This window comes from Melitaea cinxia, chromosome 15 (genome assembly GCF_905220565.1).
Source record: "Melitaea cinxia chromosome 15, ilMelCinx1.1, whole genome shotgun sequence".
Lineage (NCBI taxonomy): Eukaryota > Metazoa > Arthropoda > Insecta > Lepidoptera > Nymphalidae > Melitaea > Melitaea cinxia.
The window spans coordinates 5,932,865-5,955,526 of NC_059408.1; the positions used below are offsets into that span (position 1 = coordinate 5,932,865).

At 35.1% G+C, this 22,662-nt stretch overlaps 2 long non-coding RNA genes across 3 annotated transcripts; both read left to right on the forward strand.

The window, feature by feature from the left end:
• The first annotated feature begins 1,957 nt into the window (after positions 1 to 1,957).
• On the forward strand, positions 1,958 to 20,499 carry LOC123660337. Its single transcript, XR_006744169.1, has 3 exons — positions 1,958 to 1,971; positions 4,523 to 4,524; positions 20,339 to 20,499. It is a non-coding gene; the product is annotated as an uncharacterized LOC123660337 (long non-coding RNA).
• A 505-nt stretch (positions 20,500 to 21,004) lies between these two features.
• LOC123660521 lies at positions 21,005 to 21,957 on the forward strand. Of its 2 annotated transcripts, none has more exons than XR_006744215.1 (3): positions 21,005 to 21,170; positions 21,242 to 21,426; positions 21,874 to 21,957. It is a non-coding gene; the product is annotated as an uncharacterized LOC123660521 (long non-coding RNA). The 2 variants fall into 2 exon arrangements; XR_006744216.1 differs by lacking the exon at positions 21,874 to 21,957 and adding an exon at positions 21,505 to 21,567.
• Positions 21,958 to 22,662: the final 705 nt, after the last annotated feature.

Below are 22,662 nucleotides of genomic sequence, written 5' to 3' on the forward strand. Positions count from 1 at the left end.
CAATCAATGATGGTACTGCAAAAAAAAATTATAACGAAACCTATGCTTGATAGGAATACATTTCTGAGGCCGTTAAGGTCGGTATTATATAATTATGTATGCTCGCAAACGAAAAGAAAAATAAAAAAATATAGGTATGTGTAAAGAAAAATAAAAAAATGTATATATTTTAATCGTGCTAAAATCATGTCACTATTTATTTGTATATAATTGCTTCTAACTACTTTGTAATAATGCGATTCAGAATATAATTAAACAAAAAATAGATATTATAAATAATTTCCAATTACTTCTAATGATATTGGAGTAACACAATTTAATTCTATATCAATCGCTTAATAACGAATGTAATTTTTCGTTATTACCTTCAAATCAATCATCTTCAATCTCGTCGTTGTTACGTTTATTATATCTTAAGTATTACGTAGATACTGAGTTTAAAAGTTCATACGTTAAAATGTAGTAATAATAATTTGAAATTTACGTTTTAGTGAAATAAAGATTTTCTTACTTCCTTCGAAAGTTTCAGCGGGTTTTTAGATAACCGTTGTAGTTTCATTTTTCATTCCAAACGACGTCTCGCTTCTGAAAAACTGTTAACATCTAGAAATTTTCTTACGAAAAATATAATATTTTAAGAGCTATCTTCGAAACTATGAAACATTAAATCTTTTTATATTTAGTGGTTACGTCTTGAGAATTAAATGTCGATAATCGTAATGATTTTTTAAAATAGTTTGTTTTTACAAAATAATCAAAATAAATCATATTACACATCATACGGATTTCAAAACAACCCAGGCTTAAACCAAAAGTAGCTACAAACTCAATATTACTCGTATTTTATATTTGAAAAAATTTAAATAGCTTGGAAAATCCAGAAGTGCACGCCTTCAAGTTACATTTATAAGATAACTAGCCACTCGCCCCGGCTTCGCACAGAATAACTCTATATACAACATTCACAGACCCCGGCCGGTTCCGACGCAACCGCTATGTCCCAGTATTTTAAATCTTTATAGTTACTAGCTCTAAGATAATAATAAAAAATATATTTTATAGCATGTTAATGCTTTGTTATAAAAATATAAAGGTTTGAGAGAAAGCGCTTCATTCGCACATTTCATTTAGTGAGAATACATATATGTATATGACTATTATTAGTAAAAAGTTGATTATCGTTTTCTGCTTTATCTTCCGTTTTTTTTTTTTTTGTCTTCTTATCAATACAATAGCTATATTGTCATGACCTATACCTAAAAGTTGTCGGGAAGATATCACTCTTCTCACAACTACCTTTGCATTTCTTACTTTGTATGTTACTGACTACTTTAACGATCTCTTTGATTGGTGTGGGATAAAGTGTATTACAATATTTTGTTTTTATTTACATATATTGCAACTTTGTTTATCACGTCTCAGGTTTAGATTCAAGCGTTGAAAGCGAGCAAGCAGTCATCATCATCATCAGCTCAGCCTATTGCAGTGCACTGCTGGACATAGGCCTCCCCAAGTTCGCGCCAGACATTCCGGTTTTCCGTCAATCCTCATCCAGCCTACACCGGCAGTCTTACGTAGATCGTCGGTCCAACGGGCTGGAGGACGTCCCATACTGCGTTTTCCAAGACGCGGTCTCCACTCCAGGACCCGTCTACTCCAACGGCCATCGGTCCTGCGACACAGATGACCAGCCTACTGCCACTTCAACTTGCTAATTTTAGTAAGCAGTAGCATTCCAAAACAATATATTTTTATTAAGTCAAAGCTGCATACCATAGAGTTGAAGAGGGTCTACAAAAGTCTTACTACTGAAACTAATCATCGTCTTTGTAAGACATATTTACTGTTCATTTTTATTAGACATAAGATGAACCGACCGACCGTACCGACCAACGTCCAAAAATAACGTTACAAACTATTTTTCGTTATAAAAATCATTATTAGTACTAGTTATCTGGTAAATAATTTTTCGTATTATATGTCAATGAAAGGAATGTAAAACAATGTCGTTGAATTCAACAAAAATACAAACTCATTTTTTTCTCGCAATAGTAGTAATTCCGAATTTATTCCGCGGTATCCGAGAGAATATGCTAATTACTACATCAGTCCACATTAACAGTATTAACGAACTAAATGTACCTACGTTGAAATAGAAACAAATAAACTTTAGAAAATTTAGTCAATTTTAGGTTTACATTATTAGCTTGTCTGTTGAAATAGCGGAAAGTAGCAAATGCTGTATTTTTTTTGTGTTTGCGTTTCAATATTACACGTGTTTAAGTACGTCTGTGCTTGAAGTTGAAAATTTAGTATCCAAACATAAAAATTTTCAACGAAAAGATTTACTGTTTTCTACTCGCATTTACACCACCTTGATCCGTAAATACCTACGTCGCTCCTACTAGATATTACTGAGGTATTGCCAATGTATACATCTAGCCCTCGTTTGTAATAAAAGGGCTTTTATTAGTGGGAAATCCCTTCCAGAGCCCACTTAGAACCCAGAATAGGAAACCTTTCCTTAACGAAATAACGTTACGTCAATATATTCTACCTGGGCACTGAAATGGAATCGCTGTGGAGAATACCAATATAAAAATAAAAAATTATAACCGGTATTTACCAATTAGGCTCTGATTATGAGTTAAATCTAGGTGGAAAAACCCAACATAAAAACAATAGTATTCTTTTGATTCACAGTATTTAATAGAGACCGATAAAAAATATACTTCAGCTATAGTCATTGAAGTTTTAATGATTTATATTTACAGTAGTACTTGATTTTTTACATACCTACTTGATTTAAAACAAGTTTCAATAGAATCGATCGAATACTAAGGAGGTGTTACACATGCAGGTTTTGGCTATATATGAAAGAAACTACAGATTAATTAGGGGTCGTCCATCAATCGTGATGTGTCTAAGCAACTTTTTAACCTCCTAGCTTTCCTTGATGATATGTTATGTGGTTTAAGACTAAACTTGAATACCCAACTATTACATGTATTTTTTATGCAAAGTAAATTAAAATATCGTCTTTAAATACAGGTATAATCGGATTAAATTTTGGAAAATTAAGCATCGTGATACAAATTTCCCAACTGTTATACAAACCAAGCCCAACAGAGATTTTCGTAAAATTACTCGCAGAGTCCAACAGGCCAGCCCAAAAGAGAACCCAGTTGTTCTTACATTAAATTTCCCAACCAAAGCCAGATAGACCTTGCGTGACATTCCCATATCGAGCCCAACATGGCAGCCTATGTAGAACCATATTGGTCGCACATTCAATTTTCTAGTCGGGTCGTAGTTTCAGACGCTTGATTTCCGATTCTCATGGGAATATCGGGCCAAGTATACCTCCTATACAATCTGTATAAACTTCCGTTATATCCCTTTGAACGTTAGTAAAGATTAACCAAACATTTTATGACAAAATGTTATTGAATCTGATCCTTAGCGAGTTCGTTTGTGATGATTGTTTCAAAGAATGAACGGAATAATGATCATAACTTTGCAGTATGTTTGCTTGTGTCAACAAATCTATGATTTAGGCACGCTTCTCCTACAAATACAGTATAGCACATAGATGTTGAACGGATAATTAATTAATGTCGCGATTTTATTTTTCATTTTTTCCTATATCTACAAATTGCTCTAAGATGTAGTAGCCTCGAACGTTTTTTCTCGAGATTTTAGGGATGACTTTTCTTTTACCCTTAAACTAATACGGGTTTCGAGTAAATTAAGACTTTTCCAAGTCGTTACAAATTTCAAAAGTTTTTTTTTTATCCTATATTTATACTTCGTGTCTTTAAACGATATCATGTTTTCTACAAACGTCTGATACTATAGTTAAACAACGGAGTTCCAGTTGGTTTCTTTCTCTGAGTTTGCAGTGAGTGCTTAATTTCTCTTAAACTCATCGGGTAAGCAAATGTGAAGGATACTACTGAAGAAGCATACATATTTCAAGTTTAATCCATGACATATATATTCGAAACCCCTAAGTAGAGCAGAGAGACATACTAAGCTTCTTCTCATTAAGGCTGTAATGACAGCCTCATTTTAAATCTACGTGAAAGCTCACCAGGTGTTAATGTATACTTTAGAAGCTTACAAAATTAAAAATGTATAAAATATTTATAGATTTAAACAAAACACGTAAGTAATAGCTTCGTCAATATTTCTTCAACAAACACAGAAATAATTATATTTTGAAATTATTTAGAAGGCGATTTTATACACATAATTATATGTGCGAGTTTGCAAAAAGAGTTTATTATGTGTGAATTATAATTTGAAGTTTTAAACTGAACTTTTTTTTTCGGCTACCCACCTTAAAAGTGAACGGTTGTGTTTGTTATCATCTCTGCTAAAAACTAGTAAATTAAGTGAATAGTGTGTTTAACCAACTAACTATCAGAACTTTTTCCTAACGAATACTACGGGACTCGATTGTGATATTGGGATTTCTTCAGAAGATCGACAATAAGGTGTTATTCGGAATTGTGTATAGTGGTGCCTACGTACCCGCTTGTTCGATTGTCGCAGACGTTGTTTATTGTGCTTAGTGTACGTTTAATATAAACTCTTACAAATTACAATAATGGCTGGAATCTGTGAGGCCTGCAAGATCACCATAACGGTATCACAAAAGCGTATCAAGTGTGCCCATTGTACGCGCCTATATCATTCGGACTGTGTCGGTTTCAGCAATGATTTGTCAAGATCTCAGTGGAAGTGCCCCTTATGCGTGACAAGCTCTCGTAAAGTCGGGGATAACAGCAACACGCCGGTGCGCACAGCCTCGAAAACAGCAATTATTAGGGATGGCGTGACGGCGACGCTGTTGGACCCGCCACCACCAGCCCCTGCGTCGTCGGTACAAGCTCAGTCTGCATCACCAACACCGAAAACCGCTCTGCCTCCAGCCCTTGCACCTGCTGTTCAGGCCATGGAAGATACAAACTTAATATCCCGTATAGGCTCCATGATGGACTCCAAACTGAGCCTGTTAAAAATAGAAATAATTAACGACTTAAAAAATACGTTACTCACAGAAATCCGAAAAGAGATAGTGGCTGTAACTGCTAAATATGATCTCCTTGAGGAGTCTCACTCGAAATTACTGGACGAACATGAATCCCTGATGAAAGAGTTTGCTACATTACGAAATAACTTACTACAGACAGAAGACAAGTTGTCAGAACTGCAGGGACAGTTCAGTAAACAGCAACAAAAAGCGAGACTCCTCAACATTGAAATCGTAGGACTTCCCGAAACCACTGGCGAGTCGCCGGTTGAACTTGTTACGAGAATCGCCAATCACGCTGGGGTCCAACTTCAGCCATATCAAATTCAGTCTGCTCACCGCGTTCAGCCTATGCGTAAAATCGAAGGCCGACCAAAACCAATCGTTGCAACACTTCAGAGTAGGATGTTGAAGGACAAAATTATCGCGGGACTGCGTAGGGCGAGGGGGATTGGTACCAAAAATCTAAACTTGGCCGGTCCTGACAGGAAATTCTTTGTTAATGAACACCTAACCCCCGAAAATAAACAACTTTTCAACGCCGTAAAAATCCGTGCTAAGGAAAGGTCGTATAAATTCACTTGGATAAGGAATTGCAACATTTTTCTGAGAAAAAACGAAGAATCTCCTGTCATAACCATAGCTACAGAAAAGGATTTGCAGAAAATAATATAGCATTGATGCTAATTCCGGTCCCTATTGTCGTTTTATGTAAAATGAAGTCGTACTCACTATGTATTATTTATTGTTGTTCAGTCTTATCCCTCCACTGTAGGCACACACCTTACAACACGTCACATTATACCTCAAAATTATATATACATTCTAAAACACATACGCATACACTACTTTTGTACATCACACAACGCATTGATTCACATTTAACTGCATCTATACAAATATCATGATTCGTGCTTATCGTATAAATAAAAATTGCATCTGTTGTTATCAGCGATTTGATATACTACTCTGTAGTAATTCACTAAACGCACTAAAAGGGAAAAAATATTTATACTTAAAATGTAATATTCCAGCTCCCATGTTCATCCCACTGTATGTAAGTAACCTGCACTCATTTAATCATGTATATTTTAACTCGAATGCGATCAAAGTAAAACAAACTACATTTTATTACATAATAAAAATATCCCAATGCCTCAGTTAAGCTTATTCTATCAAAACGTACGCGGCTTACGTACAAAAACTGTGCAATTCAGAAATAATCTATTAACATGCGATCACGACGTTGTGATTATCACTGAAACATGGCTTAAAGAGGGTTTCTATAAGGGTGAACTGTGCGATGACCGCTACGACCTATTCCGATGCGATCGTAACGAATCTACATCTTCCAAAAAGCACGGCGGCGGTGTCATGCTGTGTATAAAGCAGAAATTGCGCGCGCGCGAGCGTCCTGACTGGGCATGCGCAGGCGTCGAGTGCCTTTGGACGACTGTCGCAGCGACTGCACTGGACGCTCGCGATAAGCGCAACTTACATATATGTGTAGTATATATTCCACCTGACGATAATCACGTCGAGCGTCTTAACAATTTTACGCGTCAGCTAACTAATATCGTATCATTACATCCTAACGATCATTTTATCATAGGGGGAGATTTCAATATCTCGCATATTATGTGGTCACCATCGGGCCACACGACCCAAAGAAGCGTTTCTACGGACTTACAATTAGCGACTGATTATTTAATCGACTCATGTAACCTATCTGGATTTTGTCAATATAATTTATGTATTAATAAATGTAATAATATTTTGGATTTAATATTTAGCGATACCCACATTGATGTTTCTCGATCTTCTACTGCGTTAGTCTCTGAGGATGGCTATCACCCATCTTTGAATTTAAATGCACCGGATCTTATGTTGCCTTGTATTAAACGCGAATCTTTTATAAAGTATTGCTTCTTTAAAGCCGACTACTACGAAATCAATAACTTTCTACGCAACGTTGACTGGCATACAATACTTCAGGGAAATAGCATAGACGAAATAACTCAAAAATTTTACCAAATTATTAATAAAGTCATACATGATTTTGTACCAAAAAAATCATTCCACCAGACAGATAAATTTCCCGTTTGGTATTCAAGACCCTTAATACGCGTAATAAATGACAAACTCCGAGCGCATAGGCGGTGGATTCGGCACGGTAATCCCAGAGACTACGATGAGTTTTCTATTCTACGTAGGCGACAAAAGAAAATCCAAGCAAAATGTTACGATTCGTATCAAGAATATATACAAATAAATCTTAAGAGGAACCCTAAATACCTGTGGTCATACTTGAAAACATTACGTAGCAACAACACAGGATACCCCAACGTACTAACATTAGGTGACAATTCTTACCGATGTGAAGCGGACGCTTGCGAAGGTTTCAGCCATTTTTTCGAAAGTGTATTTCAAAAACCAGCTTCTCAATATAATCTCCCACCACTAGCGGAATCAACTGATACAATTCATAGGCTAAGCTTCTCTGAGGATGTGGTTTTAAAATTGCTAAAAAGTATTGATCTTAACAAGGGCCCAGGTAGTGATAAGATCCCTCCAACGTTTATAAAAAACTGTGCTTCTTGCCTAGCTAAGCCATTGACCTTAATTTTTAATCTTTCTTTAAACGTTTTTGGCACTTTTCCTAGTATCTGGAAAGAAGCGTTAGTTATACCCATTCATAAAAGTGGTTCCCGTGGTCGGATTGAGAATTATCGGCCAATCTCAAAATTAAACTTATTTTGTAAAATCTTCGAAAAATTAGTATACCAATCTATAAGTCCGTTAATTCTCTCTTCGATCCCGGATGAGCAACATGGATTTATGAAGAGGCGTTCTACTGTAAGCAATTTAATGGTATTCACAGATTACATCTTTCGCTCAATGGATAGTGGTATTCAAGTTGACGCTATATACACAGATTTTGAAAAAGCGTTCGACAGGGTTGATCACGTAATTCTGTTACACAAGTTGCATGCCCTGGGTATAAGGGGTGACCTATTTAGATGGATAAGCTCGTACGTAACAAATAGGAGTCAAGCCATAACCTTGGGAAGAGTGCAAAGTTCTTACGTTTCGGTTATTTCTGGAGTTCCTCAGGGGTCTATACTGGGTCCATTACTCTTCAATGCGTATCTCTACGATATTGGTTCATGTTTAACTTACTCTAAATTTATAATGTTTGCTGACGACAAGAAGATTTATTTAAAAATTAATAACATCACTGATTGCCACAAAATACAATGTGATCTAAATAATCTATACATATATTATTTAACTAATCGTATCACTGTAAACACAGCTAAATGTCATCAAATTACTTTCACTCGTAAAAAGAATCCTATATTATATACTTATGCTATAAACAATGACCCCGTCGTAAGAGTCGATTCTGTTCGAGACCTAGGGGTGATACTAGATTCCAAAATGACTTTTGTAAATCATATCGATACAATAATTTCTAAAGCATATAGTCAACTAGGTTTCATATCACGAGTTTGCAACACATTTAAAAATATAGGTTGTATCAAAATTTTATACTTCTGCTTCGTTCGAACTATACTGGAATACGCTTGTAGTATATGGGCCCCTGTATACAATGTACACATCGACAGGATTGAATCACTCCAGAAAAAATTTATAAAACTTTTAAATTTCAAAAGTTACAGAATCTGTCCCACCTATGTTGATTCATGTAAACACTACCAAATAGAATCCCTATCCCAACGTCGTAAGCAGTACGACATTATCCTATTGCATGATATCGTGAGTGGGAAAATAGATTGCAGTGAGCTTTTATCCCAGATTGAATTCCGAATACCATCAAGACGCTCTAGACATATTAAACCATTGTTCCATACACCTCGAGTAAGAACTAATTACGCACGTAACTCGGTCCTCTGCCGTATTGTCAATACGTATAACACGCAGTATCCAAACTTAGACCTGTTTTACCTAAGAACGAAGACGGCACTTAAAAAAGAAATCAAAATGATGCATTTTTCGTAGTATTATCAAAAATATTCAAAACCAGCACCTACAGATTTATACACAAACCCACACTAACACACCTTCGTCTTACATGCACACACCTACACGAACACGCATTCACCTTTTCATGTCTTACACTCACCTCTAACTGCAGTGGAGGATACGGAACATAGCCGTTTACTTTTCATTACTTTCTGTTATTTTTTAAATATAGTGTCTAGTTATGTAATTTATAAAGAATAATATTTTTATATATCAGTGTGATCCTATTTTGGCCATATTTGTAAATTATATTGTAACATACTATTGTAACATAACGCTGTCGGATTGCCTATAAAATAAATAAATAAATAAATAAAAGTAATTATTAACAGCTTTTGAAGTAATTATAAAAGAATCAAATTAGTAAATTGAATTAGTTCAATTAAATAACTATTGTTAATACGCCGCATACACAATAAACAAGATACTAATAGGGTCCACCTGGGACAATAATTAGTAAAAACTCTTAAATTAATTATTTCCGGAAAACTAATAAAGCTTCATATTGTGGGGTCTATTTTGTTTTGATGTTTTATAGTCATGATTTTTGACATGACAATGTTTTATAAATCGATGAACGCCGGCGGCATGCATGAAAAAGTATGCTTAATTGCCTTACGCTCATTGTCCCGTTACGCTCAGTGATAGTCGGTCAGTGATAGTATATGGAATATAGATAGATGCGGCGCAACTCGATTATCCTATACGTCTGCTGCTGGCGTTCCACAAGGTGGCGTATTATCTCCTTTACTGTTTTCTGTCTTTATTAATAATGTTTCCCGTGTTATCACTTCTCCCTTCCATCTGTATGCAGATGATCTACAAATATACCGACACTTCAGCTTGACGGAGTTGGATGAGGCTGTTGGAATTTTAAATAATGATCTTGCTGCTGTTCAGGTCTGGGCTGAGTCTTTTGGTCTGCTAGTAAATCCTGCAAAATCACAAGCCATCATTATTGGTAGCAGTCGGTTAAGAGGCAGACTTGACTGGGAGTTGGTACCTAAAATCTGTTACTCTGGGGTCCCAATCCCTTACTCTGATAAGGTTAGAAATTTGGGCCTTATTATGGACTGCAACCTGTCTTGGAAAGCTCATATTAACGAAATCAGCAAGAGAATACATTACTCGATTCACTCTCTCAAGCGTCTCCAGTATTTTCTTCCCTTCAAAACCAAATATATGCTCGCGCAATCCCTTCTACTACCTATCCTTGACTATGCCGATGTATGCTATCTGGATGTGACAGAGGAGCTGCTTAGAAAGTTGGAGCGACTTCAGAATCTCGCAGTACGCTTCATTTTTGGCTTGCGAAAGTTTGATCGTATCTCTCACTTCCGTGCTCAGATCAAATGGCTCCCTATTCGCCTTCGCCGTGATATGCATATCCTATCTACTCTCTTTAATATCCTACGTGATCCAAACTCTCCTTCTTATCTTCGATCCCGTTTTCACTTCCTACCCTCTCCTAATCGTTCCAGGCGCCCTGGCATTACAACAAAGCTGGATGTACCAAAGTGCAATACAAAATTCAAACTTAATTCATTTACGGTACGCGCCTCTATACTGTGGAACAAACTCCCAGAAAGTATCCAAAAAAGTCCTTCCCTTGTCTCCTTCAAACGAAAATTAAAGGAGCACTTTATTTCTCAAGTCAATTTACAATCATCTACTTAGTGAGTATGTAAGTATATAATTACCTATATAATATTATGTTATGTATTTGTATGTATTTATGTGTGTATGTATGTATGTGTGTATGTATATATATATGTATATGTATGTATGTATAAATGTAAGGTATGTATATATATGTATGATATGTCTGTGTGTATGTATTTATACTTATAAGTTTGTAATACATTACAGTTATTCAACTATTTTCTCAATATTGTTATTTCTTGCACTGTGTCCCCCGCTATATGACACTCTCTCTCATGACCATTGGTTGACTGGAAGAGATCTCTTCTAGGGATAAGTCCACCTTTGCCATCAACTATATATGTAATTTTCTGTATATTCTGTTCTTAAGTGCAATAAAGTATATAATACGTCCGAGGAGATATTTTGTTATGTCATTATCACGTTAAACTATCGTCTATCGTCCGTAAATCAACTTTTACAGAAAACCATTTTTTTATTGTATACGTTTTCTATGTGGTTACGGCAGTTAGAATATAGCCACCCCCTCTCGTCCCGTGGGTGTCGTAAGAGGCGACTAAGGGATAACACAGTTCCACTACCACCCTGGAACTTAAAAAGCCGACTGCTGGCTTTGAAATACAAAAGCCGAAGACGGACAGCAGGGTCTTCGGTGCGACAAAGTCAACCCTGCGGTCACCAACCCGCCTACCCAGCGTGGTGACTATGGACAACATACATGAGTTTATGCTATTTTTGGCGTGAACTTGTGTAGACCTATGTCCAGCAGTGGACCGTATTAGGCTGAAGAGATGATGAGTGATGATAATGATACTTTTTCTGAGTTTCAAAATTTTAAGCGCTCTAAAAACATTTTTAATGCGACACAGTTGGCTGGCACGCCGCCACTGCCCTAATATAATTTGCATCCATACGAAGCTGGGTTGTCAGTTTACGTAAGAAGTCAAAAACAAAAATCGTCATGTATAAAAAATAATCGCTAAAAGATATATGCGCATATAACTTCTAAGCCACTGCACAAAATTAGATAATTAATTTTTAGTTGTTTTCGTTATTGCTAGAACAAGGTTTTGATTAAAAAAAACTAGAAAGTCCTCCGGGCCATTATTTTGTTATATTTTGGTAATTAGGACTGATTTATACCGTGCAGATTTAATTGCGTTTGCTAATTAGTAATTTACTTATATTTAGTAAGACTTCGTCGGTTGTTTTAAATTACCTATATCTTTGATTAAAATTATTAATTTAATCAAGATTGTACCTAATTTAAAACCTTTTTTGAGTCGTATGTTTAACTTTCTGCCATCAAAAGTTTTTCAATTATAAAAGGCAAGGGCTAAGATTAAAAGCCCACAAATTTTTTAAGCAAAACCTTGACCTGAAAGAGTAAATTAAAATTGTAATCATAAACAATATACACAACATAGTTTTAAAAGTTATTTAATTTAAATTGGTGTAATGTAGCGAGTTAAAAAAAAAGTGTGTTTGTCATTTCCGACGCACGACTGATGAAGAATTCTTCAGATCGACTGTCCAAATAGGCACAAAAAAGTTCGTAGTAATATAAAAAGTGACTGGAAACTGCGTGGGATATCTCGTTCCATTTGGAATAATTGATATTTTAGGTATAACACCGTACCGACCGTACGCACATACCGAAGATACGACAAAATTTTTAGCTGACTCCAAAAAAAGGAGAGGTTACTCAATTCGACTGTATATCTATAATATATATAAAAGCGAAAGGTCACTCACTCATCACGAAATCTCCGAAACTATAACACCTACAAACTTGAAATTTGGCAAGTAGGCTCCTTATAGGACGTAGACATCCGCTAAGAACGGATTTTACGAAACTCGACCCCTAAGGGGGTAAAACGGGGGTTGGAAGTTTGTATGAGAGTCCCATGTTTTTGACGTAAGAGACTTGAAATTTACAATGTAAGTTCTATAGATAGATGGTGAAAAGGTGTCCAAATAATGTATCTTTAGAAATCAACCCCTTTTTAGGTTAAAACGGGGGATAGTAGGTCGGCTCACTGATCACGAAATCTCCGAAACTATAACAGTTACAAACTTGAAATTTGGCAGGAAGGCTCCTTATAGGGCGTAGACATCCGCTAAGAACGAATTTTACAAAATTCGACCCTTAAGGGGGTAAAAATGGGGTTGGAAGTTTGTATGAAAGTCCCATGTTTTTGAAGTAAGAGACTTGAAATTTAAAATGTATACCTTATAGATGATGAGAAGGTGTTCAAATAATGAATCTTTAGAAATCATTTAACACCAAAAGGGAGTTCCCTTTTGGGGTTAAAACGGGGGATGGTAGGTTTACTCACTTATCACGAAAACACCTACAAACTTGAAATTTGGCAGATAGGCTTCTTATAGGGCGTAGACATTCGCTAAGAACGGGTTTTACGAAACTCGACCCCTAAAGGGGTAAAACGGGGGTTGGAAGTTTGTATGAAAGTCCTATGTTTTTGAAGTAAGAGACTTGAAATTTAAAATGTATGCTCTATAGATGTTGAGAAGGTGTTCAAATAATGTATCTTTAGAAATCAACTCCCTTTTGGGGTTAAAATGGGGTATGGTAGGTTGACTCACTCATCACGAAATCTCTGAAACTGTAACAGCTACAAACTTCAAATTTTGCAGATAGGTTCCTTATAGGGCGTAAACATCCGCTGAGAACGGATTTTATGAAACACGATCCATAAGGGGATAAAACGGGGGTTGGAAGTTTATATGAAAGTCATATGTTATTGAGGTAAGAGACTTGAAATTTAAAATGTATGCTCTATAGATGGCGAGGAAGTGTCCAAATAATACATCGTAATCTATATATATATATATATATATATATATATATATATATATATAAAAGAGAAAGGTCACTGATTGTCAAATGTGGTGTATAGAGAGGTTTTATAAAAATAACTATTAAATTATACTAAATTGTGCCTTTGAAAAAGTTACTCAGAGTGATAAGCATTACAAGTGACTGAAATAAAAAAATAATTTGCGTTAAGCATCTTAATAGTAATGCATATCTTCATAACCACGCGGACGTAGTCGCGGGCAACAGTTAGTGTATTATAAAACAAAGTTCCCAAAAGCGTATGTGACCGATTCCCTCAAAATTTACTGAACGGCTTTTCATGCAGTTTTACCAATGGAGAGAGGGCTTCAAGAGGAAGGTTCACGGAACGACTGAGCCGATTTTAATGAGATTTTAAGTTTCACTGGAAGTTTGCCGGGAAAACTTTGTGACTCACTGATTTAAACGCGGGCGAAGCCGCGGGCACAGCTAGTATATATATATGAATGTTCGGGGATAACTCCGTCGTTTATGAACCGATTTTGATAATTCTTTTTTTGTTGGAAAGAACACATCCCTAGAATGGTACCATGATAAGGAAACCAGGATCTGATGATGGGATCCTAGAGAAATTGAGGGAAACTCTCGAAAATCCGCATAACTTTTTACTGGAATTACCGATTTTAATGATTTTTAATTTAATCGAAAGACGATGTTTATCATGTGGTGACATTTAAATTTCATCGAGATCTGATTACAATTTTTGGAGTAATCTTTGATAATGCATATTTACTTGACTATTTTTTCGTCTACCTACGCTGTATTACTTGTCGATATAATTAAAGTCGGTTTTTCTTCGTTTGCCTGCAAACAAAATTATTAGTATTCATCTTATATATATATATGTATAAATAAATACAGTATACCTTCTTAGTCGACGGTTACCAGAATATCGCAAACTCTTTGACAGTAATTGAAATCAACACTGTAATTAAACTCTGCGACCTCATTGATGGAGATTTAGATTTCACTTGCGAGATAAATTCGCTTAGAACTGATCAGTTTATTGAAGATTTGAAAGATTTAAATTGCTATAAAGTTTCTAAGATTGAAATTAAGTTTAAACACAGATTATCTGTCAGTCGAACTCTCGCGTATCAACGTTGAACTATAAATGTTCTATGACTATACTCGTACATAAATATGATTTATTATATATAAAAAAATTGTTTTAGGTTTGTTTAAAATACGGTTCAGCCTGTAACATCCCACTGGGCATATGCCTTTTTCTCCAGGTAGGAGAAGGATCGGAGCTTAATCCACACGGCTGCTCCACTGCGAGTTGGCAGTTGGATGTACTATGAGTAACGATCGCTATCAGGTATTTATGGTAAAAACCGGGACCGACAACTTATCGTATTTTCCGAGATACGGTGAGAAGAACCACAAGAACAAACATCCAAACTGGAAATAAATATTTGTAAATACAAATATCCATCCCGAGCGGGAATCGAACCAGTAAACAACCGATGAGTAGGCGCCGACATGGCAGACGCACAACTACACCAGAGCGGTTGTTAAAAATAGTAATAACAAATTTTATATATTGTTAATGTATTAAAACCATAAACATCAAAAAATTTAAACAAACAACTTACACAAATTTTCTAACAAGAAGTTATTTTACATGCAAATTATTCTGAATATGATTTTCAACCAGCTGCGCAAACGACATCGTAGATCGAAATATTAACGTAATAAGTATGTCGTGTATCTGTGTTCTTAGCATGTATAATTCGAAATTCAAATATAATTATACTCATATACTTTTTAAATACTTCAACATAGGATTATATTTCAGATGCAAGTTTACGTTCAGAGAGGTTATTGACTCTTCGTTGGTGGATAGCCTTTTATGTTCCAGAATAAACAGCACTCTATGCGCTGATAAACTTCAAGAGTTTTTAGTATTCTGACTTTTTTAAAACTCTTTTTGCAATGATTCGTTAAAATGGATACAAATATATATTTTGATATATAAAATATTTGTTACTAACTTTTAAGTAGTATTTCTATATTTTAAGACAGATCTTTTTGATAAAATATAGTCTCAAATACCTAAAATATTACAAATTATTTTTGGTTTAGTGAGCTTGCTTTCGTACAATTCACGTGTCTTAAATTGTAACGTTATTTTTGAAATGATGTGTCTGTATTTTATGAATGGTGATTAATAATTAACTTCTATTACACGGTTCGCTTATTTTAAGTAAATAAAGGGAAGCTCACATAAAACGTACGTAGAATAGTTATATTCTAAACAAAATAAATTTCACATTTGTCTCTCAAACACAACGAAACTAAATAGACATATTATACTGAGGGTCAATAAAGACGTATACAGAAAATTTTCCGTCTGAAGTAATAAAGTTCCATTAGCGTAAGCTTCAATGTGTTTGTTCCATTAAACATGTGTTTGAGGATACTTAGTCGAGAACAACAGTCAATTGATATTGTAATTAAAGTTGTCTTGTTTAACATTGAACAGCGATCATGATTAATTGTCGAGGAAATTGGGTAATAATTAATTGTTAGTTAAATATAACAATTATTGTAGCTATAATAGTTATGTATATAACTTGTATTTTGAGAATTTAGATATCATATTTATATTTATGTCTATTCATCCTCACAAAATGTTTTGTTTGTATTATTTATAGCGATATAACTCAGCCATATAAGTGTTACAGTGAAGAGAGAACAGATAACTAGAATAAAACTTCATTATAATAATATAAATAATACATAAATAAATATCTACACAATACACACACGGTCGTCTATTCCTAAAGTAAGCAACTTAATGCTTGTGTCTTAGGTAACAGCCGACTGGTATTTAGCTACATATTTTTTTTTTCGATAAACATACTTATAAATAATACATATATAAATAAATATTTATATTTCACCCAGATTCGGGGTGGGAATCGAACCCACAACCCTCGGAGCAGAAAGCAGGGTCACTACAATCTACGCCAACGGATTAGACATATTCATTGTTGGTGTAAGCTTATTAGTCCTAAAAACGCGCGTCAACAAAAAATGTATCTTTCTAATTAAACTTATCGTAGATAGTTTCTATGATTCATACAAAAATTGATAATAGAGTTTTATACTATTTATCTATACCAACCTGTTTGCCACATCTTTTTAATCACTTTAAATACTTTATCTGCGCTATTTTCTCCCGTTAAAATATAGTTGGAGTTTATTTATATGAAAATCGATTCTTAAGGAAATAATCGATTTTCATATAAGGCCCCCGGTAGAAAAACATAATATGAGGAGTAAAATTTACTGAACGAATGACCTTTTTACGTTTTTGCGCGCCAACTATCGGAATCCTATTAAGTTTCGATAGATAGTGTTATTTGATTCGTTTATTTACCATCAGATATGGTATTAATCTTTTTCTTAGATTATTAAGCCTTTTTTACACCTATTTAGGCTGTCGATCTGAAGGAGTAAACTTCAGTCGTGCGTCGGAGCTGACACACACACACACTTTTTTAAATCGGTCCAGTAATTTCTGAGTTTGACCATTACAAAAACTGAAATTAATACATCCATTATAAACATTCAAAAATAAAAAAATACAAATCTTTCCTCGTTATGATATTAAATACAGACTATGCCTAAATTAATAGTTAATAGAAAACTTAGACTAAAACGAGTCGTAGGTTAAAAGATTTCAATTTATTCAAGTTTTCAGACCAAAATTCTGATATTTGTGATGCTAGCAAACATTTTCTCCTCCTGTCTATCAAAAATAATAAAGTTGGAGAGCATTTGGTAATGACTCACAATCCACTACACATTTTAACTTTTATCCCCAAGGGAAACGTGGCCAATTTCGGGACATTCATAAAATATTTAGTATTCTAGCTCATGGTAGAAGCTCAAATCGCGCGGAATTTCATTTACATTTATTTATAAGTTTTAATATAATGGCTGGTTAAGCTAACGACAGATTTAATAATTAGCTCTGATTTGTACGATTGTATTTTTGTGCTATCCACACATTAGGGAATTTAAAACATTTTTTAATAAAATATCAAAAATAGACCGTTCCAGCGGGGATCAAACCTGCATCTCCCCTCTCTCCTCTCCTTGAAATATTCAAAAGTAATATAAAGTTTTTAAGTAAATAACTCGTTCGTATATATTGGTATGTCTACGTCGTAGTATTAAAATAAAAAAATACAAGCTGACTCGGCAAACGTTGTCTTGCCGCTAAACGCTATTTAAAAATAGGGGTTGGTGGTAGAAGGGTGAAAATTTAGGGTTGTATGTATTCTTCAACGCCAAATCCTAATAAAAAATAAATAAATAATTTATCTAAAAATAAAAAAAATAGGGGTGGACTACCCTTAACATTTAGGGGGATAAAAAATAGATGTTGTTCGATCCTCAGACCTACCCAATATGCACATAAAATTTCATGAGAATCGGTCAAGCCGTTTCAGAGGAGTTTAACTACAAACACCGCGACACGAGAATTTTATATATTAGATAAGTAATTAAGCTGCAATGCAGTAATGCAAATGGTATAAAAATTAAATACCGATTTAAACATGAATTATTACATAATAAGAAATGTATATACGCTTATATATAAATATTCAAAGCAAATATACTTTCATCGGCAGAACTCGAACTAATTTAATCTACCTCCATTTGTTGTGAAATATCAAAAGAGATGTTAATATACTAAAAGGTTCTGATACTTAAATGAAAACCGCAGCACGCATTTAAATAAACATATAGTAACTGTGGTATACGTTGAAATATACAAAATTGAGACTGAAGAATATTATTATATTACTAGCTGCTGCCCGCGACGTCGTCTGCGTAAACGCTATACAGCACCAAAAATACCTACGATTATACCTTTTAAAATAACATTCATTCACCCGTTTCTTCTTTACATTTCATATCTCCAGAAAAATCTCATAGATGGCGCTGCTTTAGAATTGTCTTTTCTACTTATATTCATTTAATTATGTTTATCGGCTTAGTTACTTATATCGCGTGATTTTTATAGTGTGAAGTTAGCTTATATAGCATGGTTATTAATATAATAACAACAACATTCAAATATGCGTCGTAAGATTACACGTTGTTACAGAATGCGTTGAGGAAATAGAGGTTCACTGCTCGTTCCCGGTAGGTGATAGCATAATAATATGTTGCCTATATGTTGACCCGACTTCTTAATAATATTCGTGCCAAATTTGAAGTTAATCCATGCGGTACTTTTTGAGTTTATCCCGGACATACATACAGACAAACAGACAGAAATTCTAAAAATTATATTTTTGGCTTCGGTATTGATTGTAGATCACACCCCAAGTATTCTTTTAAAAAAATATTCAATGTACAGTTTTGACTTTCCTACCATTTTATTATATATATAGATATATTCTTTAAAGCACTTTAAAAAAAATCATAATTACAAGTCATTTTTACAAAGTATGTTGGCAAGGGCGAACTTATTTCTGTAAGAGATCTCTACCAGTATACCCATGGTATGTATATAAATATGTGAATTTTCTCATCAAATATTCATTACAATGAAATAACTTTTTCGGATTTTATCGCGGTTTGTTAGGTTTTTTACATGCCCGACGTTTCGAATACTTTACAGTAATTACGGTCACGGGAGGACTGTCCGAATAGGAGGAAATCGGAAAAAGTTGTTTCATTATAATGAGTGAAATTCGCGTAAACATGAGAAAATAATAAATATTTATGCCATAATGATACCATAATATCGAACTTTACTAAATTAAGTGGAAGTGCATTAAATGTTTCTTACTGGACCTAAGGAAGTGTTGGGAAGACTTTAAAAGGTAGTTGGCTAGATTGACATTTTTCTTTGATATAATCTATATTGGATTGTCCATTTACCGATATAATTTTTTTTTTCAAATTAACGCGGATAAAACCGCAGCTTGTGGTTGATATATTGATCTTTAAGAATATAAATCTCGTGTAAGGTGTGTAAATCACTGAAATTTTTATTTCTTAGCCGGTTTTTATTAATCTTTTGAATAATGTGTACATATTACTAAATTATTTGGATTCACAATTCCGTCCTATATAATAAATAATGTTTCAATCGGCATTTACAGTTTATCTTTAAACTTAAAAGAAATCTATCGAACCCACTGAAGTCTTTTGTTATTAGACTAGATACCCTTACAAAGCTCTTGTAAGCTCTTTTTCTTTTTTTTCTTCTTTCAAATGTTGAAAGTAAATGTAACAATTAGCCAAAGTATATATTTGCGAGAACGACGAAACTTTTAATTATATTATTCATTTTATTATTCACAATAAAGGATAAAAACTTATGGAGAATATATTGCAGGAAATTCTGGGGCATAAATATCAGCCGGGTAGCAGAAAAACACACGTAGGATTAAGTTCCGGGACCCTTAATAGGAGAGGCGATCTCTGTTAAGTAGGAAGATATTTATTGACTATTACTACCGTTAGATGTATGAGGTTCTTTGTCTAACTTTACTCCTAGCTCTGCATGGTTAAATATTACCTCTGCTTGTGATATAATACGTAGGCTTTGAACTAATTATATGTTAGTAATAAGTTTTTAATATTTATAAGAAGTTTGCAAGAAGGTTCATATGTTTCTAGTATAACAAACACTATGAGCACGTGTGTTATACATTACATAAATTGTAACATGAAAGAAAGAAAGAAAGAAAGAAAAGTTCTTTATTGGCCATTATCATTTAAAATATTAATATTACAATTAAGTTAGAAGGCCAACCAGGTCTCTGCCTCAGCATTGCTTAGCAGCAAATTGTTACTGCTAAGGCGCTGCTCTTCCGTCAGAGCCTGCATCGGCGACTTCAGACGCCAAACGCCACAAGAACATAATGTGCTTAATAAAAAGAGAATATAAAATAAAAATCAACGAAAGATAGACACGTAAAAAAAAAAAAAAAACTTAATAATGAGAAAAAAAAAAAAAAAAAAAAAAAAAAAACAGAAGTAACAATAAAAATATTCCAGATAAAAAGAAAAGAAATATATATATAATAATATAACAGTCATACAGCCTGACTAGACCCACACAAAAGATGCTCACTCATATTTAACAGTCAAAGTAAATGTCAATAATATACTTATAGTAAATAATTAAAGAGATATATATGTAATACATAAAATAAATAATAACATTAAATCAATAAAATAAATAAATAAATAAATACATAAATAAGAAAACGTATACGGAGTGCAAGCTTCTGTCAAGGCTGTCACCAAAAACGCACACGTCCAGAGCGACAACCCGCTAACGCGAGAAAATGTCACGTCACTGTCATCAAATAAGAGTTACGACGACATACCTATTTTGTACAAAAAATTGTTGTATTTTTGCAACGTGGTCGTGACGTGGACAATAGAATTATATGTCATGACGTGGCAGTGGTTATAGAGCGTAGTAGGGACCAGTCAAGGAGTGCAAACCCCCCGGAAACCGAGACAAAGTCCGCCCCGGCAAGTCGCGTAGACCCGTAGGTAAGTTAGGTTTTTTGCCAAGTTAATAACTGTATCTTTATAAGACGTTTAAATGTGACTCTGGATTTTAGATCGCGCATTGGGGGCGGTAAATCGTTCCAGCACCGGGAGGCCGCAAACCTGAAAGATCCACGAAAGGCAGCAGTTCTGTGCGCCGGCGTCTCGAAAACATTAGTACAAGCACGCCTGGGGTACCCTCCATGCACCTTAGTCCACGCCAATTTGCCGAATAGATATTGCGGTGTGCCAGTGCTCAGTAAGTCGAACATCATTGTAGACAAGTGCATCCTCCGGCGAGACTCCATGTTCAGTATGTTCCTATTATTTAATACAGGTGTGACGTGAGCTCGCGAGGACAAACCAAAGCAATACCGTGCACAAGCATTTTGCACTCGCTGTATGAGTTTTGAAGTTCTAACAAGCAAGCATGGACCATAGACGGTATCACAATAGTTTAACTTAGATAGTATGAGTGACTCGCACAAGGTTAGTCTTAGTCTCTCGCTGATATAGGGTCTAATGTTATATAGAAGCTTCAATCTATAAAAGCAGTTACGGGCGCACTCCATAATATGTTTCTCAAAGCGGAGGTCGCCATCGAGTACCAGGCCCAGGCTCTTAACGTTGACCACACGCTCCACCCTTTCCCCACCTATCATTATGTTTATGGGTATGTTATCATACAGAGCAATCTTTTTTCTAGAACCAGTTACGAGGAGCTTGGATTTCTTGGGGTTCAGGACAAGACAGTTTGTTTTGCACCACCTTGAGATTGTCTTTAGGTCAATATTTACCTTATCAATAGCAGAGTCATAATCAACTGGCAAAAACGAATAGCACAGCTGCAGGTCGTCAGCATAGAGATGGTATTTGCAAAAGGTGATGCATTCTACTATGTCGGCACTGTACAACGCATAGAGGATCGGCCCCAGTATAGAGCCCTGAGGGACCCCACGACCTACAGACTGAACTCCCGACCGATACCGCGACCCATCAGCTCTAACCAATTCTACATACTGCTGCCTGTTCTGCAGATAACTGTGAAACCATCTTACAGCGTGGAGATCAATACCATAGTATGTTAGCTTAGACAGCAGCAGCGCAGTGTTTATTGAGTCGAATGCACGTGAAAAATCAAGCAATATGAGAAGGCTGACCATCCCCTGATCCTGGGCGGTAAGCAAATTATCGACGATGTCCGACAAGGCAGTTGCCGTGCTGTGTCCCTTACGAAAACCGGATTGTAACGATGGAAGTAGACTATTGCTCTCAATATAGTTGGTTAATTGGTCACAGACAATACGCTCTAATACTTTTGACAAGCAAGGTACTAGACTGATGGGCCGCAAATCCTGCACAGAAGTAGGGTCATTAACTTTCGGTATGGGTTTGACCATAGCAGTTTTCCAACCACTTGGGAATTCTCCTTCTGTTATTGAGCGATTAACGATCGCAACTATGGTGCGCAATGTTTGTGGCAGTGTCAGCTGGA